This window comes from Ipomoea nil, unplaced genomic scaffold, assembly GCF_001879475.1.
Source record: "Ipomoea nil cultivar Tokyo-kokei standard unplaced genomic scaffold, Asagao_1.1 scaffold0927, whole genome shotgun sequence".
Lineage (NCBI taxonomy): Eukaryota > Viridiplantae > Streptophyta > Magnoliopsida > Solanales > Convolvulaceae > Ipomoea > Ipomoea nil.
Genome location: NW_017617355.1, coordinates 640,351 through 666,334, shown reverse-complemented (window position 1 = coordinate 666,334; position 25,984 = coordinate 640,351). Strand labels below are relative to the sequence as shown.

Sequence of the window (25,984 nt, the reverse complement as noted above, 5' to 3'; positions counted from 1 at the left end):
GGTTTCAAGGTCAATGCAACAAAGAATTGTGTCACCAACTCGACATTCATGTCATTCGGCCGGTGGCGTAAGCTTGCACAGTTTGCTGTTGGCCGAATCTGCAGCTGTACTTGGCGGTTACCCTTTGCTGCTGATGAGTCTGAATTGTTCTGGTGCTACCGGTAGAGATTTTGACCAGTTGAAACTACTGTGAGTTGTTCTAGATGGCAGCAGGACTGAAGTATGAGCCTAATGCTTCCTCCTTAATAAAGCCAAGTATTATAATACTTTAATATTAATGTGTGATTATTTTTTGAGTATCAACCGTGCATGCATGCATCCCTAAATCTCATCTTCTATTTATTTTGGGTTTGCACATTCACATACATAACTAATTAATTAAGAAGTATGTATTTCTTGGGCTTAGAATTTTAATATTAATATATGATGTTCCTTACAATTCGGGAAAAAAAATATGTAGATATGTGTATGTATTATATTGGAACTCACCAGGGCTTATGATGACTAGCTCTCTTGATTTTTAGCAAAAAATTGGAGTTTGGATCTCTGAAACTTTTGTTCAAATCGACATTCTTTATTTTGATGAAAAGCCAAGAAATTGTGGTTGAAAATTGTTCATGTGTTAAATGATTGATGAACACAAATTTATTATACACATGATTAATTTATTAGTGGGAGTTATTGTAACACCCCACTTTTTCTAAATCATAATTACAATTCTAAACCATAATTAACATAAACTATACAGCGAAAAAACAACTTAATAAGTAAACTAGTGGGAATGTCGCCGCCACAACCACCATTCCGTGGTGATTGCACAGGCTAAGGATGGAACTAGAAATAAAACAAATAACTAACATCCGCAAAACTTAATTTAAAAACATAAAGGGTAAAAACACACCCCGATGTCTACATCATCAAAACAACATAAGTCTATAAATCTGACAAATAACATTATGATAAAAGACTATGAGTTCAAACTACTAGAGATACTAGACTAGTCTAACTCGATCACCTCTCAACGCTGGGCCCACCTGAAAGGGGTTTTACAAACAACACATAGACAAATAGGAAAACACTCGTTAGCACGAAGCTAAGTATAACACACTCAACCCTGTAAAGTACTATAGAATTTGGAAAAACATTTGTTCGCATACTAAGTGAAACAATCTCAAAACATAAACAACTGTAGATACATCACAGACTTTCTATATGCTTGCAACCTATAATATCAACAGGCATGCTTCAATACAAATGACTTAACAACATAAAGATTCCAACACATAAATATCACAACGATCTCATCGTAACGAACTCATGCTTACAAGCAATTTTATACTATTAAACAATACGAAAACTATCGTCATGCTTCCAAGTTCTCATCATGCAAACTGAATATACAAGACCTCAAAATGTAACTAAAGCAATCATACTCGACATACAATCTCGATTCATCATTATCATTATGCAATCTCATGAAATGCTCTACTCAAATGCAATCTCGTGCAATACTATACTTAAATGCAATCTCGTGTAATACTATAAATATACTCATACACTCGTTTGTAAAATAGATTACATTTCTGTGGAGGTTTCTTAGAGTTGAAATGACTCGCTTTCTTTCTCTTGAGTCTCTTGACTCGATTTCTTTCTTGCTCAAACTTTCTCATACTTCTTATTTCTCTTCTTGTACGAGGCAGGTACTCCGCCGTAGCGAAGCCCTAGCGTACGATGCGATCTCGTGCATCCGCCACATCCGTAACTACGGAATCTCTAACTCGTGGGGAGGTAGGTCTTCACGAATCGTGAATGGACCTAACCGGCTCGGCAATCTAGCCGGCCACATACTCAACTCGCCCACAGAACCACTCTCTTGGATATATCTTTCTTTCTTGTTTTCTTTGTGGAATCAGGTATCGTACCGTTAGTGTGCACATCCTCTAACCAGGATTCCAAGCCTAGCGGGAAGTCTCCAACCTCGTAACATGGGAATACGCCGCGTTACATGATAAATATGTCGGATCGCAATGTCCGGTCATCCTCTCCGAAAGGACATAGTCCTAACGGGCCTTCCAAGACCTCACTGATATATAGATAATATATATATCTCTCATGCACCAAACTTATGCATGTCACATCTCAACAACTTCTCAATTCAACAAGGTAATGATATACCACATGCTCATGAATTTTGGAAAATAATACTTAGGCTCACGTTGGCCATTTATGCTCTTATAAAACATGATATGCTTGAGATGCAAAAATACTCTACAACATGCTCCAAATCCATGTATATAATTCATAAAATTCTCAAGAATACAATCTCATGTTAGGCTTGCAACATAACAAATTCTATATATTTCTATCATCAAAATATACTTCAAATTCCATTGATTCAACAACACATTCTAGTCATGTTTTTCTAATAATCTTATTCTCAAACTGAACATGCTTTTCTAATCATTTCTCAACAACATCAGGAAGATAGAACAAAGCAAAATTCATTTACAGTGAATTCAACAAATAGCACTGTGAAGCAAAATCATCACCAAATCCATCATAACATGCTCATTTCTAATCCAAATTCAACGAAATCAAAGCCAAAACGTGCTTCGGGACGGCCCCGAGGTACCGAGCCACAAGGGCTAGTGACGCCTGGCCTGAAACGACACGTAGCTGGGCCACAAGGGCCCGACCACTGCACAGAACCTACTCAGAACATACTCAGGGACCAGGGGCGGGGCTCCTCATGAGCCACCGCCCTAAGGCCGCCGTAACAATGTCGGGCCTAGGCAACGACCCTCTCCTAGGGCCGTGCCCTAGGCCCGGTTGGCCACGGCACTAGCCGGCGGCCTCCCTAATGGGCCGCAGCTAGAGCCGTCACATTCTTCTGGTGCACACTGTGTGTGCACCAGATGATTCTTTTCATCTACAAAAATACATTCAAGCAAGTCCAAAACATCCAAAACATGATCAAAACATCATATCATAAACAAATACTAGATCACTTCCTAGCTCAAACACAACAAAAATCCACCATTTCTACTCATTTCTACTCAAAATATTAGGCCTCACAGAGCCAAAGATCAAAGAGGGAGTCCATGGGGTTATACCTTTGTTGCCTCTTCTTCTTGTATGGATCCCCTCTTCCTCTCTACTTAGCTAGCTCCTCCTTCACTTCCTAAACTCCTCAAACAAACCATATAAACAACACATAAGGGAGGAACCTCATGGATTCAAGGCAAAGAGATGAAAACCATAAGAATGAAGATGAATGGTGGCTAAGAAACTTACTGTGTTTTGTTTTCTCCTTATACAGAGAGCTCAAAGAGAGACAAAGAAATGGGATCAAGAGACAACATTGGAATAGTGAGGCTTTTATAGGGTCCAAAACCCTAGGTTGATCATCAATGATTGCTTGAGGGCAAAGGAGTAATTTTCATAGGCTAGAAGATGAATCAGGAAAGAAATTTTGGATGTCTGTAGTCCACCATGCTTCATGGACCAAGGGCTAGAATGCTATTTTAAAAACTTTGGGGTTGGAAAGGGATTTTCTTAAAAAGTTTTATAGATGAACACTTGTTTAAGGCTTCTCAGAATCCTCTCGGTCTCACTCAAATTGGTTTCTCAATTTAAAACTTGGTACGCGAAGTACCCGAAAATTTAGAATTTTGGATTAAAAATAAATTTTGGCGTTGAATTAATTTAAAATGTGTTCAAAATGATTTATTCAAACACCAATTGATCGTAAAATTTTTTAATGGAGTGAAAATGACTATTTTGGAATTTCTTAAAATTGGATTTATGAAATTAAATTTTGGGTTGTTACAGTTACCATACTTGTTCTTTCACAAATTGAATATGATATATGCATATATATTGTTGTCAAATGATTTAGATAATTGAGTCATGTTCTAAAATTATTTGCTTGTATAAAAATAATAAGCATATATCAAAGGCTACAATGAAGTACCATATATATTCTTTGGATGGGGGATTAATTTCTCTAAAGAATATTATGTGAAATATGTGATTATGGTATTCAACTTGAAATACCGTATATGCAAACAACATTATTTATTTGGCTTACTAGCAATGTGTATTTTATTTAAAAACTTGATTGAGTAACCTTGGAAGACTGATGATTCTTATTTAAAGGGTAATTATGCTAGTTTGAGGTAATCAAGTTTGTTGAAATATATTCAACTATTGAGTATGTAATAGTTAAGTGCGGAGTTACTATAATGTTTTGCAAAGCAAATTTGCAAAATTCAGTCCACAAAGGAGCCAATGTTGGGCATCAAAGACCAATCTGAGTAAGAGAGCAAGCACTTTGAGAAAAGTATTTGTAAGTGTTGAATTGTGGGGGTACTTAACACCTTATATTTCTTTCCTATAAGTATTTATGTGGTACCAGGAATAATAGTAAAAGAGAATGTTCATGTTAAGCGTGAAAATCTCAAGGGAATTGATTGCGAATAGATTTTCAAAGAAAATTAGGGCCAGATGGATCTATTAAGAGATCCAATGTCAGGTTTGTAGCTAAAAGCTACACACAAAGATTTGGTGAAGACTACTTTTATACATATTCACCTGTAACAAAAATTACAATCATCTGTGCTTTGTTTGCTTTAACTTATTTACACAGGTTGATAGTCCACAAAATAAACGTGAAAATAGTAGTTCTACTAGACCTGACATTGTTTTTGCATATAATTAAACAAATTCAGTCGCTATACACATAACCCAAGTGACTGACACTAGAAAGCACTAAAACGAGTGTCTCAGTATCTAAGAGATACCATATATGGACTGGAGTCCTGACTACATAAGATTTCTAGCAGTAGTGGTGGGGTTCTGTGATTCAAACTGGGTAAATGACAACGAGGATGTTAGCTCCACTAGTGGATATGTGTTCACTATGTGCGGAGCAGCTATATCATGGAAATCAAACAAACAATCGTGCATAGCTAGATCAACTATGGAAGTAGAGTGTTCAGACCACTTGATATAGCAAGCCAAGAAGCTGAGTGGCTAAAATCTACTCGTAGACATGCAACTGTGGGGGTATCCAACACCTTTTGTGTATTTACATTGTGATTGAATGGAGTCATCACAATGGAGTTTGTGAGATATGAGAGGAATGTTGCAGATCCTCTCACTAAAGGCCTAAACTCAAAGGTCATCATTGAAACATCAAGGGAGGTGGTTTTAAAACCTTTGAGGTAAGGAATTCATGATAGACACTACTAAGGTGATCAAACAAAATAATGGAAAGACTTACATTTAATTTGTGAAAATAAATAACCATAATTCACTCTGTAGCCTGTAATAGGTGGTCTATGTTGAGATAGACTTGACAGAGGTAGAGTCTATATTGATATAGACTTGACGGAATTGAAAAGTCTATATTGAGATAGACTTGACAGTCTATATTGAGATAGACTACATGACGGAGTTTTATAAAAGTTGATGTGTGCGTTAAGTTCAAAATTTCTCTGACCAATGAGTTCAAAATTCATATCACTCTTGGAAGAAAATTACTCAATGCCACTACGTGTTAGTTCAAGAGCTGATTCACTAACATTAAGATCAACTTTGGTGTACTGCTCAGACATTTTTTTTATTTTAGCATTCTTTATGAATGGGTGGGGGATTGTTGGGAAACCATTCAATAAAGATTATTTTTCCTTAAGTTTCGGAACTATCCGAATCAGTCTTCCTCTATCTGCATGGTTGAGACGTGAGCATGTGTTGTGTTCCAGATCCATACCCACGAAATTAGGGCAAATGTGTGGTCAACAATGAGAAATTAGTTAAGCTCCAACCTATAAATTTCGTTCTCCATCTTCGAACAGGAATACACGATTGCAGCATCTTCTTCGTTCATTTATTACTTCGTCTATTATTGTCTGAGCATAATTACATCACTTATCTGTGTAGCATGTCGAAAGCGTGCCGGAACTGTGACACCCCGAAAATTTATCCCTTAAACGGAATTAATTATTTAATTAATTCTAAACTTGTTTTGCAAAATCCCTTCCTAATTCCTTAATTAAATAGTCGGAGGACCTAAATTGACCAAATTCCTTGGTCAATTGAATTAGTCAAAGAGAAAGACATTGTGCTTTATGCTTTGTACCTAACTTTTGATGTCTTCCTAACCTTTTTGAGAATAAGGGATGCTACTCTAGTCTTTTCAACCCTTACTTGATATCCAAGATTTTACCCTAACACCACTACCCTTGTATTTCCCACATTAGGCAAGAAATACATAACTCTCTACCTTCTCTCTAAATCTTAGCTTCTTCTCCAAGCTAAACCAAAACCACCCCCAATCTTGCAAGAAATCCTCCAAGATCCTAACTTTCTTCCACCAAGACCTTAGGAGGGGTAAGACTTAAGCTTAGCTAGTGTTTTTAGTTGGTTTCTCCTTATCTTTATCTAAGTTTTGGTTGTTTGTATGGTTTTTGGTTTGTGTTTGGAAGACCTTGTGGAAGAGGAGTTCTAAGAGGAGGATAGAGGTTGAAAGAAGTGTGTCTAGGCCTAAGGAGGTAACCCATGCTCTACAAAACCTATTTTATACTTGCTATGATGATTCTTGATGTTCTATTGATGTTCTTGACATTCATGAGTGAAATGATGCATATTCTTGTGTTTATGCATGTTAGAGCTTGTAACTAGGGTTCATAAATGCTATTTTTTGAGCTATTCTTGTTGTTCAAGTTCCATTGATGATTGATGTGAGATTTTGAGTGTTTTGGACTTGAACTTGGTCTATCTTGCATTTTTCCCCCAAAGGGGAATGGTTTTAGGCTCGGGGTGTACCCGCGAGCGGAACAGCGCGCGGTGTGCCTACCGCCGTTCCACCCACGAGGAACCATGTTGAAGGGTGGCGGGGGGAGCCACGGGTGGCTACCTACCCATGGTTCCACCCGCTGGTACAGGCGGGTAGGGATGGCGGGAAGTTGTCTACCCACCGTTCCACCCACTGGTACGTGATACTTTGGCCTCCGTTTTATTGAACCATTGTGCAATTGTGTGTCTCATTTGATGTTTCGTACGTCTAGAATGGTGTCCTAAGTAACCATGATAGGATTATGAGTCTTGAATCATGTTTAAAGGTCCAACCTTGTGATTCGTTGGATTAATGTGAAGTCTTTGATGTTCGTTTGAACCGTTATGGTTATCCTATTGATTTGCATGCTAGTTACGATGTTGTTGGTACTAGTATTTGTATGCTCATTCATTCTCAATGAAGATTGTTAACTTGTATTCACCAATCATTGTAATCTTTGGATTGAAGCCTATCGTTATTGTGACGTTGTATTAAATGTTCCTTTCATATCTATCCTTGAAGTCTTTCGATTGAATCCCTTGTTGTGATCTTGTACATATGTTATACTCTATTGTTGATTCCTTGATTGAGCTATTGATGAGCCTCAATCCTCTATGTCAATGACTATGTGTTATGATGAAAAGCCGGCAGATATGAGCTGCGTGCTCAAATGATTGGCAGTATACTATCAAGTGATAAGTACTTTATTATTATGACATTGCGATGTCTATGAAAAGCAGGCGGAATAAAGCAGGCGGATGATGCAGGCGGGGAGCAATGGCTCTAGAGGGATAAGATTGGTGGAGTACAGGGTGGCGTGGAGGTACAGATTCACTACAAGAAATTTCACATTTAGTGATAATAGAAGTTGTCACCAAAAATATCGATTTTGGTCACTATTGAAATTAGTGACAACTTTTTGAAGTCGTCACCTGGCGTCACTATTGTAGTAGTGATAACATTTGAAAAGTTGTCACAATTACTAAGACTTTTGTGACAATGTTTACGTACACTAAAGTAGTATTTGAGTGATATCAATAGTCGTCACAATAAATGTACATTTGGTGACGAAATATGTTATTACAAAATTTTTATCTACTGACAACTAAAATCGTTGCAATTAATTATTTTATTTTGACAACAATTTAGTCACAATACTTATACTTATTTGTGAGAATTGTTATTGACTCAAAAATGATAATCAGTGACCTAAAAAGTTGTAACAGATAATTATTTTGTTGTGACAACAATCATGGTAACAAATATTGTATTTATTTGTGACAAAAAGAAGTTAACTCTGAAACAATCATTGGTGTTAACTAAAGCCGTAACAATACTAAAATTAGTTGCAAAACTTGTGTCACTAAAATAAGTTGAAATAGTGTCACTATTGTCAATCTTGATATTTTTATAAGTGACCATTATTTGGTCACAATTTTTTTCCAAATAATACTAGCCAGACGCACACAATATATATAAAATTATTTATTTCAAAATCTTGTAATAATTAAATGTTTTAATTTAATTATTATCTAGAATAAAATAATTCATTCAACAAATGTTACTTATCAAATTAAAATATATATAAAAAGAGACCTCATTGTCTAACAAATATATGTTGTTAGAAATACAATAGAATGCAAATAAAAACATTTAATGTGAGAATATTTTAAATTGTACTCCTAATCATATTAATTATAAATATTCTTATCATATATATCAGTATACAATATATATTACATAACAATTCACACATTTTCCATATATATATTTATATCAAATATTATCCTACCTATTATATATATATACTACACGTCATATACATATATACTTAATTATTATACTATATATATTTTACTTACATACAAATAATATATGTTACATACAAATAATTAAGAGTTAATACCCAAAATTGTCCTCGACTATAGTGGTTTTTCTCAATTTCGTCCTAAACGACTTTGGTGACCTAATATCGTCCCAGACTTTTTGTTTCGCTCAATTTAGTCCTCCATTTGTTATTCCGTCAAATTGGTGTTAAATTAAGGGACAATTTAGTAATGTCAATATTGATCTCTCTTTCCTTTCAACTTGTGAAGTGCGAAATTCCTCTTTCTTGTACGAATTACACCCAGAATTACTCCCGGACCTGCAAATCAAATTTTATATTCGGAGTTATAGGAGTAATTCTGGGAGTAATTCGTAAAAAAAGAAAAAGGGATTTCGCAGTTCACATGTCTATGAGTAAAGAGATGTCAATATTAAAATTACTGAATTGTCTATTTATTTAACACCAAATGGACAGAATAACAAATGAGGGACTAAATTGAGCAAAAACACAAAAGTTTGGGACTAAATTGAGCGAAACACAAAAGTCTGGGACGATATTAAGTCACCAAAGTCGTTTAGGACGAAATTGAGAAAAACCACTATAGTCGAGGACGATTTTGGGTATTAACTCAAATAATTAATATATGTACATACGTTACACATATAATATAATACATAAGTATGAAAATATACATATACAATTGTATGACCCAAAATAATATGTATACATTTTATATTAAAATAATTATTTTGTATTTCAAAATAATGCACATATACTTATAATCAAAATTATAATTATACTTTATTATATATTTATTTATAACAACAATAATAATAATAATAGGATAAAGATGATGTGATTTTATTTTTAAAAGGCTTGATCAGAAAGGAAATGGGTGATCAATTAGAAAAAAAAAAATGCAGAAAGGCTAGAAAAAACGGGTAGGACACTATTTCATAGTTTGGTTCAAACTAATTGAATTTTTATTTTGAAAAATTGTTATCTAATCAACCAAACTAATTATACTTTAACTAATTTGATTAATTCGTTCAAATAACTCATTTTTATTATATATAATTTATTTTATATTATATATTTGATACAGTCATATTTTAAAAATTGTACTTCGTTACATTGGATATCTCTTAATGTACAAATAGTAGACTAATGTCGTTAGGATAGTCATTCGATTAATTTGATTAATTTTGAATCAAACTTTAGGATGAAGATGCCATATTGATAGCAGAACAAGCAATTCATAGGAATTGATGTGACAAATTAGTAAAATAAGTGATATTGAACTTATTTGTCACAAAAAAGTAATGTGTGATTATAAAATGTATTTTCACAATTATATTCATTTTAAGAGGCACTAAATAGTTGCATTTTAAGTGACCACAATATTTAATACCTAGTTCACACCAAATTACTTGACACCAATTTGAATGCAATTTAGTGGCAAACATTGATTACAACATAATTTCACATAATATTCATCTATTTAATTATAGGGACAAAGTCATTGTAACAACTAATTACTCATCACAATTATCATAAATTAGTGACAAAACTTGAAATCAACATAAATATTGTCACAATTTAGTAATTTTTATTACGGAATTATAGAGCGTCACAAATATTTTTAACAATTTCATCACAAAAAGTGATAATATTAGTGACAATAATATTTTTCCTCACAATTGTTTCTCATTTTTAATGGTACTAACCAATTTTATTTTTATTGACAAAAAAAAGTTGTCACAAATATTATAAACAAGAGTGACCAACAACTATTTGTCACAAAAACTACAAACGTTTGTGTCCACATTATATTTTGTCACAATTACATTCGTTCCCGTCAAAATTATAATGCCGCCAAAATGCACATACATTTAATGATAACAAATAGTGACAACGTATGTTACGACACTATTATTCTAGTAATAGTGACAACTTATTCATCACAAATACTTTCTTGTCACAATTACCATACTATCCGTGACCTAAATTAAATTTATCACAATTATCCCACAGAATAGTGTCGACTTATATTTTTGGTCACAAAAAGCGTATTATTTGTGACTAAATTATGAAGTGTCACAAAAGATTTGTCACTAAATGTCTTCATTCTTGTTGTGGTTGGAACTGTTATAAGGATGGAGATGAGTAAGGTTGGAAAATGGTCATTGGTTGCGATCTTTGACTTTCATTTGCTATGAGCATGTATTGATGTTATCCTTCATGTTATGATGTTATCTTGATTGATATTGATGATCATATGTTGTTGATGATTCCATTGTTCTTATCGTTGCATTGATCTCTTGATTTATCGTATGACGGTCGGTTGATTAAGAGTGTTCCATGATGAGTCTTATATTGTTTCTATTCCTAATTTTAAAAGATTATATATTATGTATTCCAAGCCTCAAATGATTTCCTTATAGTTATACTATATGTACTCAACGAGCAATGGTGGGTTACTTAGTATATTATTCGCTAACGGTGCTACCCCTTATGTTTTACAGGTACAGAATATATCGTGAAGAAAAGAAACCAATGCAGAAAGAAGGAATCACCAGGCGAAGCAGCACCACCATCACCAACCACTATATGAACTTGCGGCGCCGAAGAGTCCGAATAGCGTCGGAAGCAAGTCTCTGCCGTATGACCAAGGCTATGGCAGATTTGGCAGCACTGTGCTCCACTATGGCCGTGACCTACTCTTCCGCCACGTGAACCACAACGAGCACCTCGCTGAGAACCATCACCGACAGGACCACGACCACCACGTCGAACAACCAAAACAGTAGGCGCCGATGATGCTCCCAATGACTCCAAATCATCAGTACAAATAAATTGTTGTTCCTGCAAAGAGTCAGACAGTTGAGAAATAGTCACGAGAGTATCGGAGATGGCAAGCGAAGAGGTCATAGCTCGAAATTCCAGCCGGAGACCACTAAAAACGTAGAGGTTTTGTTCATCACGCGAAGCCAGCCAACCAGCCAACGCAAGATCTTCAACCAACATTTTTGCTCGCCTGAGGTATTCCAATATGGTACTATCGCCCTATCTTAGCATTTGGAATTGACCAAGAAGGTTGAGTGCACGATTCCGAGTCAAGGAACCGAAGGCATTCTCCACTACCTCCCAAAGCAGATGAGACGTCAAAACAACCAACAACAAGGTACATAACTTCTTTTGAAAGTGATGATGAGATAAACATAGAGAGAATTGCCTTATCCTGCTGCACCCAAACAGATAAGGCAGGTTTGGACACCATAGGAGCACCATCTACTGCAACAATCGTCTCAAGGGGACATGGAGTCGTACCATCCAAATATCCAAGGACGTTCTGACCACGTAGGTATGGAACCAATTGTGTATGCTAGGACAGGTAAATGTGTGATGTCAACATGAAGAGCCGGAGGAGAAGACGTAGCTTCTGTGACCGTACGCTCGGAGGAAACCACTATACTCAGCACATACGCCATTGATAGGAACGAAACGTTGGTGGTAGTATATCTCAAATACACAAAGGTAAATAATGTATATTTCGGCTACACTCTCTTGGGGCACATACGCCATTGATAAGAACGAAACCTAGGCTTAAGTTGATGCCAGTATATCTCAAATATACAAAGGTACATAATGTATATATATATATTTTTTTTGTAAACCAGACTAATCCCCGTTCGCTCGAGAACTAGCCCAAGGAGAATCATTACTCATGAGAATTGAACCCAAATTATCCCGACATTTTCTCCCACAAAAAGATCTCATTTGCCACTTGAGTTACAAGTGAATGAATAATACATGTAGGCCGGACACAAGTAGAAGTCTGCAATAACTAAAACACATAGAGTCTTAATAACCATGACATGCGCGAATCGCGAAGACGCGACCGCGAACCCTCTCCGGCAGTCCGGCTTCCGCAGACCGCAGCCGCAGCCGGCCAGTCCTCTCACCGTCAGTCCGCGAACCCTCTCCGGCCAGGCGTCGAGCACGAGCAGCGCCGCTAGCCCCCTACCACCGCAGCCCTCTCACCGTCACTCCGTCAGAAGGTCAGACCGTCACGGCGTCACCAAGTCACCACCGGTAACTCGGTAAGTTTCTGAGTTTCTCTCCACCTCTCATATATTTCACTGATTTTTTTTCTATCTCTTTATAAATCTCCATTTCTTCGACGCAGCCCTCTCCAGTCTCTACTATTTTTTTGTGCTCTCACTGTTTCGGGACTTTCGACTCCAAAATTCCAAGATCCAGATTCCAGATTCCAGATTCAAGGTAATTTATAATTTTTGCTTGCTTTTAATTTCTAATTTTTGCTTACTTCAATCTTCAACCTGTAATTAGTTATAAGGGAAATTAGTTATAATGTTTAGGTTTCACTGTTAGGATTTTGAAATTAGTTATAAGGGAAATTAGTTATAATGTTTAGGTTTCACTGTTACGATTTTGAAATTAGTTATAATCTTTAATTAGTTATTTGGTATGAATGTGATAATGTTTCACTGTGATAATTTTGAAATTAGTTATAAGGTTTCACTGTGATAATTTTGAAATTAGTTATAAGGTTTCACTGTGATAATTTTACATGTTACAGTGTTAAGATATGAATATATGATAGGGATGTTTAATGATCTCGTTTCCTACATTCATTAAATTATAGATGTCAACAATGAGATCGATGCATATGGATGATGATATGGATGATGATACGGTTGAAAAAGAGCCAGAGATTGCACTAACGGCTGGAATTGAGGGCAATGAGGAAGTAAATCAAACTAAGAAAAGAAAGGTTAGCCGACCAAGATCTGTGGTATGGGAGCATTTTACTAAAATTCATAATGACAATAGTGAGAAAAAAGCTAGATGCAATTATTGTCAAAAAGAATTGTTTGCTGATCCTAAACTGAACGGCACTAGTTCACTAAAATCCCATGTTAGAACCTGTCCGAAAATGCCCCGTGCTAGTAGTGACCCTAGTCAAACTGAATTGCTTGAAGGGGAAGGGTCACTAGGTTGTGTGAAGTATAGTGCTGAGGCACTTAGAAAGAGTATTGCTGAAATGCTTATAAATCATGAAATCCCCTTCAAGTTTGTTGAATTTAAGGGTTTTAAAAAATGTTTGTCTATTGCTTGTCCAAGGTTTAAGGTTCCATCGAGATGGACTATTGCTAGGGATTGTTATGGCATGTATTTGGAGGAGAAGCAAAAGTTGTCTAAGTTAATCCATATGTCTTCACTTAGGGTATCACTTACCACTGACACTTGGACATCATTGCAAAGGGAAAATTATATGTGTCTTACTTGTCACTTTATTGACAATAATTGGAGCTTGCAAAAAAGAATAATTAATTTCTGTCCAATTAATAGTCATAAAGGTGAAGATATTGGTAAGATGATTGAAAAATGTTTGCGTGATTGGGCAATAGACAAGGTTTTCACAATTACGGTGGATAATGCTAGTTCAAATGATGTAGCTACTCAATACTTGAAAAGGAAATTGAACAATGTGAGTGGAACTATATTAGAGGGCAAATTTATTCACATGAGATGTGTTGCACACATTATTAATTTGGTTGTCACGGGCGGGTTGAAGGAAGTGAATGAATCAATTGCTCGGGTTAGATCCGCGGTGAAGTATGTGAGGCAATCACCGGCTAGATTGCACAGGTTTAAAGAATGTATAGAATTAGAAAAAATTCAATCTAAATCTTTGTTGAGCATGGATTGTAGCACTAGGTGGAATTCCACTTACTTGATGTTAGATGCGGCTCAAAAATTTGAAAGAGCATTTGAGAGATTTGAAGAGATTGACCACAATTATAAGCATGAGCTTGTGTTGAATAGTGGCACACCCAAGGAAGAGGATTGGAAAAATGTTAGGAAGGTGAGCAAGTTTTTGCAACGTTTCTATGAATTCACATTGAAAGTTTCTGGAACTACATATGTGACTTGCAATGTTTACTTTCCTGAAATTTGTGAATTGTATTGTACTTTGTGTGATTGGATTAAGAGTGATGACGAACAGTTTAGTGCTATGGCCAAAAGAATGAAGGAGAAATTTGACAAATATTGGGGGAATGTGGAGAGGATGAATATGATACTTTATGTTGCAACTGTGCTTGACCCTAGAAGGAAATATGTGTTTGCTGATTTTTGTTTCAAGAGAATGTATTCACCTGATCAAGCTTCAGTGTTGTCTTCTAAACTTAAAGAAGTGACTAACAAGTTGTTTATGGAATACCATGGATTGGTGAAAGTTTCACATTGTGAGGGTAGCAATTTTACTCAACCAATGACAATGAGTGCAACTAATGCGGATGTGAAAAGTCCACTAAACATTGTAAGTGACTTTGAAAAGTATTTGGCTGAAATTGGCCTTGGGCAGCAAAAAAATGAATTGGATAAATACATGAATGAAGAGCTTGATACTCAAATTGGTGGTGGTGAATTTGATATTCTCCGTTGGTGGAAAGAAAATGCTCATAGATTTCCCGTTCTTTCATGCATGGCTCGTGATGTATTGGCAGTTCCTATATCAACGGTCGCATCTGAATCTGCATTTAGCACTGGTGGACGTGTGCTTGATACTTATAGGAGTTCGTTAACTCCTAAAATTGTACAAGCTCTTGTATGCACTCAAGATTGGTTACGAGATGAAAACGTCATTTCAATGACTGATTTAGTTGAGCATGATGTTGGAGAGATGTATAAATTTGACGTGGGTGAGTATCAAAATCATTACTTTATTTTAAATATTATAATTTTCTTATTGTTCTTTCTTTATGTAATGTTTGTATTTTTATATGATTTAGATATGTCAAAGTTGAGTTTGGATCCTGTGATTGATTAGAAAAACAAGATGCAAGAAGAATATAATTGACTGTGTAAGTTAGTACTGCTATACTGTATTATTTATTATGTATTAATTAATAATTATCATATTCATATATCATATATTCACTTTTGATTATCTTTTGATGCAAGCAGGTGATGAACTCTGGCTTTGGAATTTGGAAACATGTTGATGATTGATGAATGATGACTTGGTCACTTGGGCATGGATTGACAGATTGTGACTTGTACTGTTAAATTGCTTATTTTATGAACTATGTTAATTGTTAAATTGCTTGGCAGATTGGAAGTATGAACTATGTTAAATTGCTTATTTTATGAACTTGTGAACTTGGCAGTGTTGTTTAACTTGTTTTATTATGAAGTATGGACTTTTTTATTATTTTATTTGATGATAATTTGCAGAATTTCTAATCTCAGTTTCGGTTATTCGGTTACCACCATAACCGACCGAAACCGACTCCATCGGTTTCGGTCGGTTATATGAATAAGGGCGGTCGGTTACGGTCGGTTATGAGATGTTAAAAAGGTGATCGGTTTTCGGTCGGTTATTGACCGTAACCGACCGATGCTCACCCCTAGCGTGACATAGGTTCGAACAATCTGACCGTAGCTCCACCTCTATGGCTTAAGTACTAGTATGTAGTTATTTATAAAAGTTTATATAACTTCGTGTATCTTTTTACTATTTTTTATATCAAAACTATTAAGTTTATTTTTAAAAATTAACAATTTAGTTATTATATTTAAATATTTTCATTATTTATGTTTTAGTATCACTAATGGATTTTATTTTTTATTATGTGTAAATAATTTAAATATTATGTTTTGAAAAACATAATAAGATGATAAGTGGTGGGTACCCGTAGTGGACACCCGCACCAGGTGGGGGTGGGGGTGGGTTCTGAAAAAGTCCACCCGATACGGATTGGGGGTGGGGGTGGGTGGAGAAAATATAAGGTGGGTCGGGTGATGGATGTAGCCCTCCCCGACCCACACCCGACCCATTGCCATCCCTAGTTAGAAGTCATACTAGTTTTGAATATTAATTGTATACTTGAGGTTATTGCTCATATTAAATTGTTTTCAGTTATACAATTTATTTGGAATATATGAGTTTATAATTTAATTTTATGCATATCTGTTCTAAGCATAATATTTTATTTTTAGATTATGCGATTTATTATGCCTTTAGCAAGCATAGTTTGAGAATGGAATTAGTTCATCAATTTAAAGCCTTATCCATATGTGAATTTACAATTTTATAGATTTTTCAAACGATTTTACTTCAAACATGAGAACACATGACTTAGGGAAGTTTCTTGGGGAGGAATACTAGTTCTATGGCCCTGGCTTAAAAGCCTTGTTGCTACTAGTCCCCTTGCGACGCTACTCTGTCAAAGGAGTTGGTATTTAACCGAGCTTCGTCTCGACCAATTTTCCTGGGAGTATACCTAATAATTGTATATCATGTGTTGGTTTAATTCGTTTGTTAGGCTTTAACTTCCCCTTTTGCCAAGTGATTACAATTTTTAGATTAATTAAAGAGTAGCCACAACATCTTTAATTTACTAAAAATTGTCTAAAGTTCAAATCACATAAAGGCAATGATAAATGCCTAGTGATCCTATAATTTTAATTAGTTGGGGAGTAGCCACAGCATCCTTAATCAGTTAAAATTATATATTGGGTCACATAAAATTTGATAAATGTCTAGTGGTCTTATAATTTTAATTAGTTGGGGAGTAGCCACAACATCCTTAATCAGTTAAAATTATATATTCAGTTTTTAGGGTCACATAAAGTTTTAGACATATCAATTGTGATTAATTGTATGTAATATGATGAAATTTAGCCCACAGGCAATTTCGTTATATTTGTATGATTAATTATGATGAAATACTGAACTATGATCATAATTTAACCCACAGGCAATTATGTATTGGAATGTAGTTTAGTAGTTTTATCAGTGATGATAGGAATAAAGATTCACTTCTATCATGAAGCTTAATTTTATGATGTAAACTTTAGGTCATACATCTTAATTTGCCCACAGGAATTTAGATAAGGAACATGATCTCTAAAGTTTTTTGTCATAATGGTTTGTAATGAATCTAATTGAATTAAAACTTCAGCCCACAGGCAAGTTTTATGTCACTTGATTCTTCAACTCATTTGATAATTGTTTCATCATAAAATTTCAGTTGGATCTAATTGAGTAGAACTTTAGCCCACAGGCAAGTTTTATGTCACTAGATTCTTCTGACTATTTAGTAATTGAGAAAATACTATCATAAGTGTTTAATTGAATTTAATAGATTTAAAACTTTAGCTCATAGGCAAGTTTTATGTCAATAAATTCATCAACCCATTAGATAATAACTTTATCCCAATTTCTTAGAATTTATAAATTTAGTTCAATTATAATTCTAAGTTTCATGGTTTGCATTGGCAAAACATGTATTTAGCTACTTTCCAAAATTTAGATACACCTTTTATTAATTATTTTTCACGAAGCTTACTTGGTTATTTGGACTAACTATAGTAAGTTGCGTGGTATGATATACCTCTTTTGGATTCCAATAATAAAATATATCTTCTGAGCCAAATTCCAACTTGGTTTCGGAAGGCGTATTTTATTATTTTAGTATGTACAACTATGGTGGAGAATCATGTCCTCATTAATTATTTATTTAGTTGGACTATAATTGGAACCAAATATTGATTATTTAGTATGCCCAACTAATGGTGGGGAATTATATCTTCATTATTTAGTTAGTCAAATCAATTACGAGTGTTATATCATTAATTTGGCTAAAGAATATTTTAATCAGTGGGAGTGATCATTTAGAAAAAGATAATTAAAATACTCCACTAAAGCTGATGGATTTAATTGTTTTCATACATTCCAAATTGGATTGTGCGTCTAGCAATAAGTCTAAAAGTTTCCACAAGTATTAATTTAGTTTTTTGTTCTTATAATTCATAAGTTCATTTCATTGAACGTTTGGTTGTACAACATATTTATGAAAATGTTGTAACAATATTAATGAATTTATTAGAACGAAAGCATTTAACTTGTGGTGCACTGCCAATTAATAAATTCTTTAGCGATTAATAGAGTCTTTAGTTTCTTCAAAATTGATCCTGGGCCATTTTTAGTTTGTAAGGCTCAAAACAATTTTGTAAGACATAATAAGTAAGACTCGTAATGTTCAATTAATTTCGATGTGGATCTTGAGATTATTTGGGAAGTTGGTGTATGTTTAAGATTCCAGATTTATGGACTTAGATTTTTGGTTTGTAAGTTATTGGAATGTTTCTATGACTTTACTATCTTTTGGCTATCTTAATGAGTGGGAGTGACAGACGTCTCAACTCCAAGCTCTTAGCCGTTATAGGTAGTGCTTATGTTAACTTATAAAGAAGTCATAGAATAAAGTTAGCATTATGCTAACATTAAGAGATCTCTACTTAAGGCATGCTTTTAAGATTTTTGAGATCATACAGTGAATTTGGATGGTTTCTTCCTTCAATTGTGCACATAATATATTTCGAGAAACATCCATTAAGGGACTAAGAATAAACGTATGGTTTGTTCATTAAGAACCTAAGTTAGGGAATTAAAATGCATGTGATCATAGAAGATATTACTCGCTTGATTAGTAGAGGACGTATTACTATGGTTCATGTGTTTTGTTCTTTAATAAAGGTTGTGCCAGTACTTGCACCAAGTGGAAGAATGTAAGTATTTTCCCTAATATAATATATTATAATATATTGTATTAATTAAGTGGTTGTGGTGCAAGTGGAAGATTAAGTCAGTTGGTGGCTTAATCTGTTAGGCAACTCAGGATATTCAGTTAAGCTTTAACTGAATATCTGCCTACGTTGATGGCATGTAGGCTTCTAAGCAAAATAGTCCTCCCACAGCTCCCCTGTTCAGAATACACACACCATCAGGTATTCGGGAGAGAAGTGGTAGACAAAACACTTTCTACAGGTTTACCATCCCAAAGGCAATTTCCACAACTATGGCTAGGGATGTTCAAAGGTGCTAAAGCTTCCGCTGTGATGAGTCAGGTTACTCGTTACTTCAGTTAATGTTAGTCTAAATTTATATCTAACATTCTAGAGATTTAAAAAAAAAAAAACAAATTAAATTAAGGAACTCAAAAAGTTTGGAGGACATTAGTACGTCCACACCGAATGAGACAATGGCCCTGTTTGATAAATGACAATTAGTTGATAGTTGTTAAGCTGATTGTGTTAATTAGAAGGTATAAGACAATATGGCTTACTCAGCTTTGGCTAAAACATGAACAACCGGATTTGTATCTGTACAGATGAAACAAATAACACAACAATCTAAAAAACGGAAGAGACGATTACAATCAGCAGTAAATGATACATAAGATGGAGCAGTTAGACACAAAATTAGAAAGGCTTGAGCACAAGACTAAGCCGCAGTCCGTTTGGAGGCGGACGTTGGTGAGGCCTTGATCTTTGATCCAGCCACTTGAGTGCCTCCCTAGCTAGCCACTATAGCTTTCGGCAAGAGAGGGTCAGAAATACACTGCAATATTAATGGTCCATTACCAGCAACGCAGCTCTGAATCCACCATCCCCATCGAACCTGCAAATTAAAGGCAAGCCAGATTCAACGTTCTCCAATGGTGGAGCGGAGCAGTTCCAACTCGCCTCCACTTCCTTCCAAATTACCCCAGGCGATGGCACCAGATTATCCCACTGCACACAGCCCTGTTCCTTGCCGTCCAAATTCCCGCCCTCCCACCGGCTGTCATGCTATCCCCATCTTGCAGCATCCTATCCTCAGCGTCCATTTGCTGGCATTGCCATCTGGGAGACAGTCCAAATACGAGAGGCAAATGGGCACCAACATAACACATAAATGCATGATTTCTTCTTGGTCTATTCCACATAAAGGGCACAATCTCTGAGACAAATTCAAGGTAGTAGGAAGGATGGCCTTTAAGGCTCTCCACAGAAAATTCTCCATTTTGGTGGGACATGAGGCTTCCAGAGTATGCACCATACTAGGGTGTCAACCATAGGAGATTGGCGCAAAACTCTGTATCCATTCTTTACTGAATAACTCCCTCTAATATCACCGTGCCAATAACATATATTATCACATTCCGAGCTAAAAGGGAAAACTAGAGATTATTTCTTCATTTCAATTAATATTTGACTACAAATCAACAAATTTCTTGCAATTTGGTGTCTAAGATTATACACAATTCACCAAACTTGAATCTATCAATTTTGATCGTTATTTTAATTAATTATTGAAAAATTAACCAAAATGTATGCCTACATCATCTTTATACTTAACAATTCAAAAGAATTTTTTTTTAAAAAAAACTCAAAGCTTCAAATTTTAATTTTATCTTTTACAACAGGCTTACATACATATTAGTATATTACTTTCAAGTTTTTATTTATTTATTGAAACAGTCATGATTCTTTAATTACTTTTAAGATTTTGGTAACCACAATTTTTGCTTTTCAAAATTAGTTATATTTATCCAAATAACTAAAAGTCTAAGTTGATAGTTTGATTACACATTTATATTTATATATTATATATATGCATGCTTAACATGTCTTTCACGTGTGAGGACTAATTACTTTTTGATGAATTTTAAGAAAGAAGTGAATTGTAGTCCCTTTTAATTGAGTGACACTGAAATTCAAACACATGATCTTATATACGAGATTGGTTCTGATACTAAATTAAATGATTAATATCTTTCTTTGCAACTAAAAATCTAACATAATTGTTGGATTATATTATATTGCACATTATGTTTAAATATTCATATACTTTTTGATAGGAGAAAATAGGCAAATTATGTTGTGCAATCGTGTGCACCATGCATGGTGCATACGGAATTGGATTCATAATTTATATACTATAAATTCATAATTTATATACTATAGATTCATAATTTCTATACTATAGATTCATAATTATTGAACTCTATATTCACAATTACAAAACTTTATGTTCATAATTTTCAATGTTCATATTCCCAATTGTTGAACTCTGTATTCACAAATCACTGAGCTATATGTTCATAATTTGATAACTATACAGTATAGAAATTATGAATTTATAGTATATATAGAAATTATGAATTTACAATTTAAAAATTATGAAGCTATAGTATAGAAATTATGAATCTATATTATAGAAAGTATGAACCAAATTGCATGTGCACCTTGCATGGGGGTCGTTATATCGTGCACCGCGCGTCAGACACTACAGTGTGTCTAAACCGACACTAACTGACGTATTATTTTTACTAGTTTTTACACGCATTGCGCGATTGGGATAATGCCCAATTTTTTTTTTTTAAAATAAGTACTTTAAAGTATATCAAGGCAATATTATATTGGAATTGTTCGTGCATAGATAATTGAATGTTAAATTTACGTATTTAAATAGACAATTCTAAGTTTACAAATGCAAGATAATATAGTCAAGATTGATTATAATTGTAAATAAAATAATTGTATAGGTATGGTTGAAACCAAATACGGGACATAAGGGAAAGTAAATTAAAATTAGGGCATAAAATATTAAATATATACTAATATTGAAAAGTTAATTGCTGATTGCCAAACAAGGACATTGCGAGGTAGTTTCCTACTTCAATTTGTTGTGTGAATTGAATACTCTTTTTGTCAATAAATCCCTCAAAGTAGTTAATATGATTGGCTTAATTATATATTTTTTTATTTTTTTAAACTATTATATATATATATATATATATATATATATATATATATATATATATATATATATACCCTTAGGTCATTTTACATGTTAATCTAAACAACAGCTAATTTTTTCAAATATCTTTTTACCAATCGTTGATATAATTCACTGGTCAAATTCGCTAATATAATCCGTTAACGCTAACTACTGATTGTCAAACAAGGACATTGCGAGGTAATTCTCACTTCAATTTATTGTGTGATTTGAATATTCTCTTTGTCAACAAATCCCTCAAATAGTTAATATGATTGGTTTTATTAATTATATTTTTAAAAATTTTTCATGGTATTAGTAAAATACTTGGTAAACAACTATATAGCATTATTTAGTATTATAACTTTGATATTTAATTAAAAAATAATGCACAAAAAATAATAGACAATGTAGTGAATATAATCAATTGATGAATTTGAAATTTGAATGTAAAGAATTTTTACTTTGAGAAATATAAAGACAATAGAACTAATAAAATTATGTTTCTTAATTAATTTATTGATAATGAATAATTTTTTTTTAAGTAAAGACATTGTAGGGACAATGTAGCGAACATAATCAATTGATGAATTTGAATGTAAAGATTTTTTATATTGGAGAAAAATAAAGACAATATAACTAATGAAATTATTTCTCCTATTTAATTTATTGATAATGAATAATTTTTTTTTGAATAACGACATTGTAGACACATAATTCTAAATTAAAGAAAATGCATATGTATTATTTTTTGTTGTAGCTACTAAATTATTATTTTAATTTAATAAGACTAAAATAGAGTACTAATTATGCCAACTTTGATTAGGATGAGGTTCGAACCTAAAACCTTTTTTATTGAAATCAATGAGTAAGTTAACGGTGAACTAACAGAAAGTAACGGAAAAGATAATATTTAACGGAAAAGTTAACGGATAATCATGTTCATTAAGGATAAATTAGTAAATCTTAAGGAAAAATTAAAATATGATCAATCTGAGCCATTCATTTGATTAAAAAATTTGACCGCCATTTTTTGTACCCATTATAGGCCTAACTCTCTTGGGCTCTTATTAGTATAGTAGATATTATCAAATGAAACTACAGTTATATCAAAATGATATTGTAGTTGTGGTGAAATGAAACTACAGTATATATAAAATGAAACTGAATAACTTATATTGTACAATGAAGTTGTAATTATATTCAAATGATCATGTAGTTGTGTTTTAATGAAATTATAGTGTATATAAAATAAAATTAAATAACATTTTCACATATTTGAGTGTATAAATATTGAATGAAACTGTAGTTATATCGAAATGAAACTGTAGTTATATCGAAATGAAATTGTAGTTGTGTTGAACTGAAACTGCAGTGTATACAAAATGAAACGGAAGAACAGAGTTATTTGCAAAGATTCTGTTTCTTTTCATTAAATAAAACGACGCCGTTTTGACAGTATCGGTTTAGACACACAGTAGTGTCTGACGCGCAGTGCATAATCGATTATGCACCGCGGAGCGTTATGCCATGGAACCCTGTTCACCATTCATGGTGAACACGGTTCCAACGGTGTTAGTACACCGTTATCTTTTTTTTTTTTTTTTTCTTAATTAATTGCGTGACTTTTCTTCTTCATTTCCACATTTTGCGGTTTCACTTTAATTTGAGGTGAACAATGATTTCGGACATTCATAAATTATGAATTCATGCCTGCACATTCACTTTGGAACCATGCCTACACATTCCCGTCCGAAATCACGGACATTCATAAATTATGAATCTATGCCTGCACATTCACTTTGGAACAATGCCTACACATTCACTTTGGAACCATGAGATTATGAATTTTCTGTTATAAGATTATGAATTTTCTGTTATAAGATTATGAATTTTCAGTTATGAGATTATGAATTTTCTGTTATGAGATTATGAATTTTCTGTTATGAGATTATGAATTTTCTGTTATGCGATTATGAATTTTCTGTTATGAGATTATGAATTTTCTTTTATGAGATTATGAATTTTATGAAAATTCATAATCTCATAACAGAAAATTCATAATTTGATCAACGCGCGCTGTTAACTCCACATCCGCGAATTTATTTATTTTTTTTTTAACCTAAAAACGACATCGTTTGGCCTTGTGTTCACCATACACGGTGAACACGTTTTCAGGGCATAATTTGCCATGCACCGCGGTGCAGGATATAATTTGCCTTGCATGGTGCACATAGTTGCACGGCATAACGCTTCGAGAAAATATAAGGCTTTGAAAATATGGATTAAAGTCATTAGATCCATGTTGTAAAACTATATAGTTTTGCAAAACCAGATAATTCCTTTTAGTCATGAATCAAGTTTATTTTTCTAAAATTTCAAATTAATTAATCTTTAATCCAAACAACATAGTTCATTATAAAACTTTAAACATACAAACAAAGAAATACAATTAACTTTGATTACTTTACAAAGTTGATTACAAAGAAGATCACTTGGAAGAGTGTCATAATCACTCTGATCTTCTGAACATGACAACAAACAATCATCAACATTCATCCACACACACTTTCTTCGTTAATAGCTAGGAATGAGAGGTTACGATGCATACAAATGAAACAATCAAGATAAGTATTTTAATGAACATGACAACAAGATCAAAAAGGTCACCAACATATGTATACTTTCTTCTAAACATTACAACAAGATCGAAGAATCATCAACATTCTAATTTGTCCTTACCTATTATTTTTATGTATTTATTTCTGCCGAGTGTAATGTTTTATCCGTTACTATTATTATAACATTAGGATAAGTTATGATAATATTCAGTATTTGATATGTGGTGCAACGCTAATAACCTAATAGCTAGACTACCATTATGATTAGGAGTCTAGTTAGGGTTTAGGAGACCTAAAGACATACAACCACAATGATGGCCTGTGGTTATATAAGGTCACTAGTCCTCTCACTACTCACATTACATACCTTATACACCATCTAGAAAGAGCCGAGTAAAGTGAGAGACAAAATACTCGTTATCTCTGCAGCAGTCCGGAACGTTCAACCATCTCAAGAACTATGGTTGGAGGTTAGTCGGTCCTGTTATCACATATTATATGATGCATGTGATATTTAGTCTAACAGTTGGTATCAGTCGCCAAAAATAATCTCTGCCTAGTTTATTTTAAATTGCTAAATATTTGCATATGTTATATACTTTGCTGTATAATTGAGATTACATATGTGAATATTTTCTTAGTATGCAATTGTATATCTGGGCTGCTAGAAATTTTGTTTATTCCACATTAAGAAACAAAAAAAAAAAAAAAATCAATTGAATTTAATTTTTTTATCTCCTACAGCTACGCCATTCTTTATCAAATCCAATTGCCATTTTATTTTGAAATTGCCAGAAACTCCTTGTTGTTGGTGGAGGGACGTTTTATATCAAATTTTTTTTTTTTTTTATCTACGTCGCCTCCTTCATCATCATCAACAATGGTGTTTCCGGTGATGGCATGGATCAACGACAACGATGGCACGACCTTAAGAAGCATCGTGTTCTGTTAGAGGTGTTAGCGAACAGAGCTTTCGGCAAACTACTCGTGTTCGTGTTCAGTAAGCGTTCATTTATGTTCATTTGTTAAGGTAAAGGAACCATTAACAAACAAAATTA

General features: G+C 33.8%; 1 long non-coding RNA gene across 1 annotated transcript; it reads left to right on the top strand.

Moving 5' to 3' along the window:
• Positions 1-13,529: 13,529 nt before the first annotated feature.
• On the top strand, positions 13,530-25,024 carry LOC109179551. The gene is made up of 3 exons (XR_002053926.1): positions 13,530-13,608; positions 17,390-17,397; positions 25,013-25,024. It is a non-coding gene; the product is annotated as an uncharacterized LOC109179551 (long non-coding RNA).
• The last annotated feature ends 960 nt before the right edge of the window (positions 25,025-25,984 follow it).